A 12,173-nucleotide genomic window follows, 5' to 3' on the forward strand; every position below is an offset into this window, starting at 1 on the left:
ATGTTACATACCTTAAACTCTCGTTTATTTTTCATCATAGAGCTTGCCATTCTTCTTGTTATATATTTATTTCTTTATAGCTGAGTTGAATGATGAATGTTGCAGCCTCAGAATAACAGTCAACTCAGTAAAACTGTTGGAACAAAATTATAGCATTTCTTTGGTCAGCAAAAATTCTCTTCAGATATTTTATGAGTAAAGTTATAAATTCTAAAAAAGAAACTAAGTTTTTAAACTATTTTAGATTTTTTTTTTTTTGAGACTAGATTTTGCTCTGTTGCCTGGACTGGAGTGATCATGGCTCACCTGATTGATCGCATAGCCTCAACTTCCCAGGCTTAAGCAATCTTTCCTCCTCAGCTCCCAAGTAGCTGAGATGACAGGTGCACACCAGCACGTCTGGCTGATTTTTAAACTTTTTGTAGAGAATGGGATCTCACTATGTTGCCTGGACTGGTCTCAAACTCCTGGGCTCTAGGGATCCTCCCATCTGAGTCTCCCAAGGTGCTGGGCTTACAGGCATGAGCCACTGTACTCAGCCTGTTAGAGAAATTTAATCAAAAAAGTTATTAAAATTTCCAGTCAAGTATTGAAATAACTTTCTCTACTCGACCTCCTGGGCTCAAGTGATCCTCCTACCTCACCTTTCTGGTAGCTGGGACTGCAGGCATGTGCCACCATACCCAGCTGAATTTTTTTTTTTCATACAGTGGAATTTAATTCAGTGATACTCAGTTATAAGAAGAAATGAGCTTTTAAGACACTGAAAGACGTAGAGGAACTCTGTGTTTATATCTTTGTGAAGGAAACCAGAAAAGGCCACTCGCCTTATGATTCTAACTATTTGACATTCTGGAAAAGGCAAAACTAAAGAGACAGTAAAAAGATCAATGGCTGATAAAGGTTCAGGGTGAGCAGAGGGATGAATGGGCAGAACACAGGATTTTTAGGGTGGCGAAAATTTTATAATGGTGTATTCCTTACATGTATTTGTCAAAACCCATAGAACTGTACAAAACGAAAAGTGAACCCTAAGGTAAACAATGGACTTTAATTTTTTTATAAAAGCTACTTAATGTTGTTTTATGTGGCAGTACTCTAATTCGACCACTTCCCAATTAATGGAGATTCAGGGTGTTAGGCTTTTTTTGGTTATTACGATTCTATAATAAATATCCTTCCTTACATACACATATATTTAATTTTGGGTAGATACTTATGGGAGATTGTTGGATTCAAGGAGACACATATTTCTAGTTTTATTATATAGTACCAGAATACTTGTCAAAAACTGGCCGGGCGCGGTGGCTCAAGCCTGTAATCCCAGCACTTTGGGAGGCCGAGACGGGCGGATCACGAGGTCAGGAGATCGAGACCATCCTGGCTAACCCGGTGAAACCCTGTCTCTACTAAAAAATACAAAAAACTAGCCGGGCGAGGTGGCGGCGGGCGCCTGTAGTCCCAGCTACTCGGGAGGCTGAGGCAGGAGAATGGCGTAAACCCGGGAGGTGGGGCTTGCGGTGAGCTGAGATCCGGCCACTGTACTCCAGCCTGGGCGACACAGCGAGACTCCGTCTCAAAAAAAAAAAAAAAAAAAAACAAAAAAAAACTTGTCAAAAACTTTAACAGAAGGAGAGAAAGAGTGTGTGTGTGTGTGTGTGTGCGCGTGTGTGTGTGTTAGAGACAAAGTCTCATTCTGTCACCTAAGCTGGAGTGCATTGACACAGTCATAGCTCACTGCAGCCTGGAACTCCTAGCCTCTAGTGGTCTTCTAACCTCAGCTTCCTGAGTGGCTGGGCCTACAGGTGTACGCCATCACACCCAGCTAATTTTTGTATTTTTTGTAATGACGGGATCTCTTTGTGATTCCCCAGGCTGGTCTCAGACTCCTGGTCTCAAAGCGATCCTCCTGCCTTGGCCTCCCAAAGTTCTGGGATTACAGGTGTGAGCCACCGTGCCCAGCCTAGAATGTTTACAAATGCCCATTTCCCCATACCCCATCAGCATTGATGTTATCAATGTTTTTAATTTTTGCCAACCTGATAGGTGAAAATGGCATCTTATTTCCTCAACTGTTAGTAATATTGAACTTTTTTTTTTTTTTTTTTTTTTTTTTTTTTGAGACAGTCTCACTCTGTAGCCCAGACTGGAATGTAGTGGTGTGATCTTGTCTCTGCAATCTCCGCCTCCCGGGCTCAAGCCATTCTCATGCCTCAGCCTCCCAAGCAGCTGGGATTACAGGTGTGCACCACTACGCCCAGCTCATTTTTGTATTTTTAGTAGAGATGGGATTTTGCCGTGTTGGCCAGGCTGGTCTCAAACTCTTGAGCTCATGTGATCGTGTTCTGCCCACCTTGGCCTCCCAAAGTGCTGGGATCATGGGCATTAGCCACCACGCCTGGCCGAGATTGAACATCTTTTTTCGTTTCTTGTTCATTTGAATTTTCCCTTTTATGACTTACTGCTTCTTTTAGCTATTATTTTATGTTCAGATAAATTCCTTGCATAGTAAGGGTATTAACCCTTAATTGTGTGTTATGAAAATTTTCTTCCAATTTCAGTTTTCTTTTAACTATATTTTCAATATATTTTACCTTATTTTAGTTATGTTTTTGTCTAATCAGATCTCTCACTTTTTGCCTTCATGGCATCTGGGTTCCAGTTTTGCTTTAAAAGTCCTCTTTGGCTAGGTGCGGTGGCTCACGCCTGTAATCCCAGCACTGTGGGAGGCTGAGGTGGATGGATCATGAGGTCAGGAGATCAAGACCATCCTGGCCAACATGGTGAAACCCCATCTCTACTGAAAATACAAAAATTAGCTGGCTGTGGCAGCACATGCTTGTAATCTCAGCTACTCGGGAGGCTGAGGCAGGAGGATCGCTTGAACCCGGGAGGCAGAGGTTGCGGTGAGCTGAGATCGCGCTGCTGCTCTCCAGCCTGGTGACAGAGCTAGACTCTGTCTCAAAAAAAAAAAAAAGAAAAAGTACTCTTCTACTCCAAAATTGTATGTTTTGCTTCTTTGTGTTTAAAATGTGATTTTCCACATTTTCTACAATGATCAGTTAAAATAGCACTAATTATTTTTTTTTGTACTTATTTATTAAAATATAACTACTGTAAGGTCTACAAGTCTGGGGTAGAGCTCGGTGAACTTTTACAAACTGAAGACATCTGTGCCAACGACACTCAAATTGGTACCAGCACCCAAGAAGCCTCTTGAGGCGGGGCGCGGTGGCTCACACCTGTGATCCGAGCACTTTGGGAGGCCAAGGTGGGTGGATCACCTGAGGTCAGGAGTTCGAGACAGCTTGGCCAATGTGGTGAAACCCTTTCTCTACTAAAAATACAAAAATTAGCTGAGCATGGCGGTGGGCGCCTGTGATCCCAGCTACTCAGGAGGCTGAGGCAGGAGAATTGCTTGAACCAAGGCGGGGCACGGAGGTTGCAGTGAGCCATCGTGCCACTGCACTTTCAGCCTGGGCGACAGAGTTGAGATTCTGTCTCAAAAAAAAAAAAAGAAACCTCTTGGATCCCAGTCAAAAAACAGATAAAAAAATTTCTATCATCATACATTAGTTTTGACTATGATTTTTTTTTTTTTTTTTTTTTTTTGAGACGGAGTCTCTCTCTGTCGCCCAGGCTGACCCAGATCTCAGCTCACTGCAAGCTCTGCCTCCCAGGTTCCCATTCTCCTGCCTCACAGATAACCACGCCGCCACCTCTAATTTTTTGTGTTTTTAGTAGAGACGGGGTTTCGCCGTAGCCAGGATGGTCTCGATCTCCTGACCTTTGATCCGACTAAAGTGCTGGGATTTTTGAGCCACCGCGCCCGGCCTTGACTATGATTTTTATGTTTTGTTTGCCTTTGGGCATGGGAGATCAGGTTTGTTGAAGTATAATTTACATTCAATAAAATTTACCTTTTTAAACTTTGTAAGTATGTAGTTTGATGAGTTGACACGTGTGTGTACCTACACAGTTGTGTAACCAGCACCCTGATTAAGATATAGAATATTTTCATCACGCAGAAAGTTTCCTTGTGCCCCTTAATCATCAATGCCCTCCCAACAACCTCAGCCCCTAACAACCAGTTCCTATCATTTTGCTTTTTCCAGAATGTTATTTAAATGGAATCATACAATATATACTCTTTTAAGTTGCATGTATCTCTGGTTCCTTTTTTATTGCAGAGTCAGAGTCCATTATATGTATATGCCACAGTTTGTTTTTCCATTCAGTAGATGACAGTTATTTCTGGGGGAGGGAGGGTCTTTGTTGTTTATTTTTTCTGTGCTTAAGCTTACCCATATTTCTGGGGTTTTTTCTAGGTATTTGTTACAAATAAAATGGTGATGAACACGTGTACAGGTGTTTGTATGGACATAAGTTGTCATTTCTCTTGAGTAAATACCTAAAAGTGGGATTACTGGGTAAGTATGTATTTAACTTTTAAACAAACTGCCAAACCACTTTCCAAAGTGGCTATAACATTTTACCATCAGTGTATGAAAGTTCCTGTTACTTTTGCATTTTTGCCAGAACTTGGTATTGTTAGTTCTTTTTAATTGTAGGCATTTTAGCAAATGTGTAATAATAGGTAATTATTAATATAATTTGCATATCTCTGATGACTAATATTATTGAGCTTCTCGTTCTTATTTGTCATTCATTTATTTTCTTTGGTGAAGTATCTCTTCAAATATTTTCCCATGTTTTAATTGAATTATTTGTCTTATAATTTGGTTGCAAGAATTCTTTATGTATTGTGGATATAGCAACTTTATCAGATTGTGATTTGCAAATATGGTCTCCCAGTCTGTAGTTGGCATTTTCTTTTTTTTAATTTTCTGTTTTTTTTTTTAATATTTATTTTTGTTTGTTTTGTTGTGGGCTTTTTTGTTTTGTTTTGTTTTTTTGAGACAGGGTCTCACTCGGTGACCCAGGCTGAAGTGGCAGTGACGCAATCTTGGCTCACTACAAGCTCCACCTCCTGGGCTAAAGTGATCTCTCCATCTCAGCCTCCTGAGTAACTGGGACTATTGGCATGTGCCGCCACGCCTGGCTAATTTTTGTATTTTTGATGGAGATGGGGTTTTGCCATGTCACCCAGGCTGGTCTTGAACTCCTGGACTCAAGCCATCCACCCCCCTGGGCCTCCCAAAGTGCTGGGATTGTAGGCATGAGCCACTGTGCTGGGCCTGTAGTTTGCATTTTCTTGACTGTTCAAAGCAGGTTTTACATTTTAATTAAGTCAAACTTTTCTTTTGTGGTTTGTACTTTTTGTATTTTAAGAGATCTTTGCCTAACCAAAGGTCATAGACTCCCTTTTTTCTCTTAAAAGTTTTGTAGTTCTTGCTTTTACATTTAGGTCTATGATCCATTTTGAGTTAATATGCTCTGTTCTGACTTCTCATTTGTCTCATATTAGTAAACCATTGCAGCTTTCTCTTTATTAATGTTTGCATGGTATATCTTTTTTCTATCCATTTCCTTTTAACCTATCTATGGCTTTATATTTAAAATGGGTTTCTTTTTGATAGCATGTAGTTGGGTCTTGCTTCTGTCTCTCCACCACTCGCATCCTGACTATCTCTGTCTTTTAAATAAGGTGTCATATTATTTATATTTAACGTAATTGTTGGTATGGTTGGATTTTTTTTTCTTTTCCCCCGAGACGGAGTCTCACTCTGTCTCCCAGGCTGGAGTGCAGTGGTGTGAGCTTGGCTCACTGCAACCTCTGCCTCCCGGGTTCAAGAGATTCTTCTGCCCCAACCTCCCGAGTAGCTGAGATTATAGGCACATGGCACCACACTTGGCTAATTTTTGTAATTTTAGTGGAGACAGGGTTTCACCATGTTGACCAGTCTAATCTCAGACTCCTGATCTCAAGTGATCCGCCCACCTCACCCTCCCAAAGTGCTGGGATTACAGGCGTGAGCCACTGTGCCCGGCCAGGTGTAGTTGGATTTAAATCTACCTTCTTACTAGTTGTTTTTGTATTTTCTGTTTTTCTCATCAGTTCTTTATTTCTTTTTTCATCTTTTTGATTGGGTGGATTTTCTCTATGATTGGTTTTGGCTTGTGAATTTACTGTTTAGTTTTTTTGTGTGTGTTTGAAGTGGTTGGTCTAGGGTTTACTATATGCTTTTTTTTTTTTTTTTTTTTTTTTTTTTTTTGGAGACCTGGTTTTTCTCTGTCACCCGGACTGGAGTGCAGTAGTGCAATCTGGGTTCACTGCCACCTCTGTCTCCCGCTCAAGTGATCCTCCCACCTAAGCCTCCTGAGTAGCTGGGACTACAGGCACCTGCCACTATGCCTGGCTAATTTTTATATTTTTTGTAGAGATTGAGTTTTGCCATTTTGCCCAGGCTGGTCTCGAACTCCTAGGTTGAAGTGACCCACCCACCTTGGCCACCCAAAGTGCTGGGATTATAGGCGTGAGCCACTGTGCCCAGCCCATTATATCCTTTTTGAGTTGTTAAAATCTAGCTTCAAATAATGTGATAACATTTTATGGTTTAAGAATCTTAGAACATTATCCTTCCACTTCCCTCCTCCCATCCTCTCACTATTATTGTCATGCATTTTATTTATTTACTTATTTATCTAGAGATGGAGTCTTGAACTGTTGCCCAGGCTGGAGTGCAGTGAGCTGATCTCAGGCAGCCTCCGCCTCCCAGGTTCAAGCAATTCTTGTGCCTCAGCCTCCCGAGTAGCTGGGATTGCAGGCACCCGCCACCATGCCTGGCTACTTTTTTTTTTTTTTTTTTTTTTTGAGATGAAGTCTCGCTCTGTTGCCCAGGCTAGAAGGCAATGGCATAATCTCGGCTCACTGCAACCTCCACCCCCTGGGTTCAAGCGATTCTCCTATCTCAGCCTCCCAAGTAGCTGGGGTTATAGGCATGTGCCACCACGCCCAGCTAATTTGTTTGTATTTTTCTATAGATGAGGTTTCACCATGTTGACCTGGCTGGTCTTGAACTCCTGACCTCAAGTGATCCACCCGCCTCAGCCTCCCAAAGTGCTGGGATTACAGGCGTGAGCCACCACGCTCAGCCTACCTGGCTACTTTTTTTGTACTTTTAGTAGAGACGTGGTTTCACCATGTTGGCCAGGCTGTTCTCGAACTCCTGACCTCAGGTGAGCCACCACACCCGGCCAATGCATTTTACTTTGACATGTCATAAATCCCTTGGTTTATTATTACTAGTTTTTACTTTCGACAGCAATTATCTTTTAAGGAAAAATTTAAAAGGAAAAAATGTATTTACCCTCATGTTTACCATTCCCAGTGTTCTTTATTTCTTTGTGTCAATCCGGATTTCGGTTTGTTATCATGCTCTTTCTGCCTGAATAACAATTTAACAGCAACAGTTCTGCTGGCAGTGAATCTTCTCAGTTTGTGTTTGTCTGATAATATTTCTTGTTTGCCTTTTTGAAGACTATCAAGTGCAGTAGTGAGAAGAGGGGAGGAGTGGAACAGGGAGTTTGACCTGTAGCTGACTGTGAGCAATCAGTTGGGTAACTCACTACTTTTGGACCAGACTGATAGTCTTTGTTTTATACCCTGTTTCAGAAGATATTGCTGGGTATAGAGTTTTGTGTTGGTAGGTTTTTCTATCCTTTCGGTGTTTAAAATTGTCATTCCTTTCTTCTCTGGCTTGCATAGTTTTTGATGCGAAGACTGAAGTAATTCTTTTTTTTGAGACAGTCTTGCTCTGCCAGCCAGGCTGGAGTGCAATCGCATGATCTCATCTCCCTGCAACCTACACTTCCTGGGTTCAGGCGATTCTCCTGCCTCAGCCTCCTGAGTAGCTGGGATTACAGGTGCCCGCCACCACTCCCAGCTAATGTTTGTATTTTTAGTAGAGATGGGGTTTCACCATGTTGGTCAGGCTGGTCTCAAACTCCTGACCTCAGGTGATCCACCTGCCTCAGCTTCCCAAAGTGCTGCAAAAGGCAGAGGTTGCAGTCACCTGAGATTGCGAGATTGTCCCACTGCACTCCAGCCTGGGCCACAGAGTGAGACTCTTGTCTCAAATAATAATAATGCTACTATGAAATTTATTTATAAGTTTTTACATGAACGTATGTTTAGCTTTATGAGAAACTGCCAAAGTGTTTTCCATAGAGGCTGCTACATTTTACATTTCCACCAGCAATATATAAGGGTTCCAGTTTCTTCACATTCTTTTTTAAAAAATGTTTTTTTTTTTTTTTTTTTTTTTTTTTTTTTTTTTTTGAGACAGAGTCTCGCTTAGTCGCCCAGGCTGGAGTACAATGGCGCGATCTCGGCTCACTGCAAGCTCCGCCTCCCGGGTTCACGCCATTCTCCTGCCTCAGCCTCCCGAGTAGCTGGGACTACAGGCGCCCGCCGCCTCGCCCGGCTAATTTTTTGCATTTTTAGTAGAGACGGGGTTTCACCGTGTTAGCCAGGATGGTCTCGATCTCCTGACCTCGTGATCCGCCCGCCTCGGCCTCCCAAAGTGCTGGGATTACAGGCGTGAGCCACCGCACCCGGCAAAAAATGTATTTTTTAATTGACAAATAAATGTTGTATATATTTATGGTGTACAGCTAGATGTTTTGATATGTGTATACATTGCAGAATGACTAGATCTAGCCAATTAACATACCCACTGCCTTACATACATTTTTTTGGATGTGGTGAGAACACTTAAAATCTAGTCTCTTAGCAACTCTTGGCGGGTTTCTTTTTTTTTTTTTTTTTTTTTTTTTTTTTTGAGATGGAGTCTCGCTGTGTCACCCAGGCTGGAGTGCAGTGGCACAGTCTCAGCTCACTGCAACCTCCACCTCACAGGTTCAAGTAATTTTCGTGCCTTAGCCTCCTGAGTAGCTGAGACTACAGGCACTTGCTACCATGCCCAACTGATTTTTTTTTTTTTTTTTTTTTTTTTTTTTTTTTTAGTAGAGACAGGGTTTTACCATATTGGCCAGGTTGGTCTCAAACTCCTGACTTCAAGCAGTCAGCCTGCCTCGGCCTCCCAAAGTGCTGAGATTACAGGCGTGAGCTACTGTGCCTGCCCCCTCTTAGCAATTTTCAAGTATACAGTACGTTGTTACTAACTATAGTCACCATATTGTACATTAGAGCTCTTGAACTTACTCCTCTTTCCAAGTGAAATTTTATACCCTTTGATCTACATCTCCCCAATTCTCCCTCCTTCCCAGCCCTGGTTAACCACCTTTCTACTCTCTGCTTCCATGGGTTTGACTGTTTTAGATTTCACATATAGATATGTATGTTTGTATACATGCACACATCTAGATGAGATCATGTGATATTTGGCTTTCTATATCTGGTTTACTTTATATACATGCACACATCTAGATGAGATCATGTGATATTTGGCTTTCTATATCTGGTTTACTTTATATACATGCACACATCTAGATGAGATCATGTGATATTTGGCTTTCTATATCTGGTTTACTTTAGTTTATAATATAATGTCCTGCAGGTTTATCTGTTTCACAAATGACAGGATTTTATTCTTTTTTAAGGCTGAATAGTATTCCATTGTGTATATACACAAATGTATACCTGAGTAGCTGGGGCGACAGGTGCACACCACCATGCTCGGTTAATTTTTGTATTTTTACACCACATTTTCTGTATCCATTCATCAACTGAAGAACACTTAGGTTGATTCTATATCTTGGCTGTTGTGAAAAAATGCTGCAGTGAACCTGGGAGTACAGATATCTCTTTGACATACTGATTGCATTTCTTTTTTTTTTTTTTTTTTTTTTTTTTTTTTTGAGATGGAGTCTCACTCTGTCAGCCAGCCTGGATTGCAATGGCATGATCTCAGCTCACTGCAGTCTCCACCTTCCAGATTCAAGCGATTCTCCTGCCTCAGCCTCCTGGGTAGCTTGGATTAGAGGCACATGCCACCATGCCCAACTAATTTTTGTATTTTTGCTAGAGATGGGGTTTCACCATGTTGGCCAGGCTGATCTCAAACTCCTGACGTCAGGTGATCCTCCTGCCTTGGCCTCCCAGAGTGCTGGGATTACAGCTGTGAGCCACGGTGCCCAGCCTATTTTTAATTTTTTTAGGAACCTTCATACTCTTTTCCATTTTGGCTGTACTATAGTTTCTTTACATTCTTGCCAATACTTGTTGTTTTCTGTTTTGGGGGGTGCTTAAAAATAACCAATTCACAATTATTTCAGTTTTTTTGTTTGCTTTTAAGGCTTGTCAAGTGAAGCAGTGGGAGTGTATAGTTACACTATTAGTAGGTATATAGTATATATCTGAGTGTTCTCCGGGTTTTCTGTTTATTGCCTCATTTCTTGATAACGTTGATATTTCTCTGTCTCTTTAAAATTGAATTCTGTACATCATGTGTAGAAGAATAGTAGAGACTAAGGTAAGTAGTATTTAGCCTCAGAAATGGATACCTGTGCTTCTATCAGACTCAGTGTTGCGGTTTGAACAATCTAGCCTGGTTTGGGTTTTGGTGTTACTATAGTTGACATTAACATACCCAAAACTTCAAATTCCTTCAGCTATGAGCTGTTACAATCTTGTGCTTAGTGTCAGGCCTGGGATGCTGGAGGGTTTTCTCCTTGTCGCCGCTCTACTCAGTCTCAGCAGGCCCCAACAGGAGGTTTCTCTCCATGCTCTTCCCTACCACCTGCCTACCGTCGGTGCTCTTTCCACAGTTTGAGGCTTGGCAAAAGTAGGGAGTCATTCACTCCATGATTTTTAAAAATACACACACATAAAATATCTCTGTTCTAGACCCACATTTCATTGTTAACTTGACTGGCTAAAAAGACTCCAGGTTAGAGAGAATTTTGACCCAGAGTTTTCAAGCCATTATTCGTTTTTTCCCTGAGGGTTGCTGTTGAGAAGTCTGATGTTGTTACTATTCTTCAGATTTTTTATGAGACCCCTTTTCTCCATGGACACTTGTAGAATCTTTCCTTTATCCCCAGCATTATGAAATTTCAAGATACATGTGACTTGGTATGGCTTTCTTTTGCTGTCCTTTTTGCTGAACACTCAGGTTTGTTTGTTTGTTTGTTTCTTTCTATTTTTCTTTCTGGACTTTTCGTTTTTAGGATGTTTGACTTAGATTGATTGATCAATCCTCTGATTTCATTCTTTCTTTTTTCTTCTTCTACTTTAGTTGGGAGAATTCCTTAACCGTATCTTTTCGCTCTTCTGTGGATTTTGTATTTCTGCTATCTTATTCTTAATTTCCAAGAATTCTTTCTTGTTATCTGAATGTTCTTCTTTGTTAAAATACATGTAAAAGCCAGGCACAGTGCCTCCTGCTTATAATTCCAGCACTTTGGGAGGCTGAGGTGGGCAGATTGCTTGAGTCCAGGAGTTTGAGGCCAGCCTGGGCAACATGGCAAAACCCCATCTCTTACAGAAATACAAAACTTAGCCAGGCATGGTGGCGCATGCCTGTAGTCTCAGCTACTTGGTAGGCTGAGGCCAGAGGATCATTTGATCCTGGGATGCTGACGTTGCAGTGAGCCAAGATTGTGACATTGCACTCCGGCCTGTGTGACAGAGAGTGAGACCCTGTCTCTCTCTCTCTCTCTCTCTCTCTCTCACACACACACACACACACACACACACACACACACACACGCCTCTAAAAATATGGAATGTTTCACACACTGTAATTCTTGTGCAGGGGTCATGCTAATCTGTATTGTACCAATTTTAGTACATATGCTGCTGAAGCGAGCACCATAATTTTATTTTTAAATGTATGCATCTGAGCGTAATCACCACCCAGAATTCTCTTGTTCTGTTTCTCAGTTTATATCTCCCCCCAAAATAACTAATATTCTTACTTCTGCCATTTTATAGATTTGTTTTGCCTTTTTTTAAACTTTATATAAATGAAATCCTGTAGGACCTTTTTGTGTCAGGCGTCTAACCAGTTCTGAGATTCATCCACATTGTTGCATGTACCAGTTGTATGTTTTTTATTGCTATGTAGAATTCTAGGCCAGGCGCAGTGGCTCATGCCTGCAATACCAGCACTTTGGGAGGCCGAGGTGGGCGAATCACTTGATGCCAGGGGTTTGAGACCAGCCTGGCCAACATGGTGAAACCCCGTCTCGACTAAAACTACAAAAATTAGCTGGGTGTGGTGGTGGGTGCCTGTAACTCCAGCTAT

The 12,173-nt window shown here is 41.6% G+C and overlaps 1 protein-coding gene and 1 pseudogene across 13 annotated transcripts in view; one reads left to right on the forward strand and one right to left on the reverse strand.

Annotated features, from left to right (window-relative positions):
* Positions 1–12,173, forward strand: part of WDR89 (WD repeat domain 89) — an 89,616-nt gene that overhangs the window by 12,983 nt on the left and 64,460 nt on the right. For 11 of the 13 annotated variants that reach the window (XR_007727437.1, XM_050797896.1, XM_050797890.1 and 8 more), the window contains one exon: positions 4,329–4,430. The gene's annotated coding sequence lies outside the window, so the exon portion shown is untranslated. Of the gene's footprint in view, positions 1–3,121; positions 3,272–4,328; positions 4,431–12,173 lie in introns of all 13 variants that reach the window. The other 2 variants (XM_050797887.1, XM_050797897.1) reach the window with 1 other exon arrangement.
* LOC126960205 (uncharacterized) lies at positions 11,642–11,738 on the reverse strand (annotated as a pseudogene).

This window comes from Macaca thibetana, chromosome 7, assembly GCF_024542745.1.
Source record: "Macaca thibetana thibetana isolate TM-01 chromosome 7, ASM2454274v1, whole genome shotgun sequence".
NCBI lineage: Eukaryota > Metazoa > Chordata > Mammalia > Primates > Cercopithecidae > Macaca > Macaca thibetana.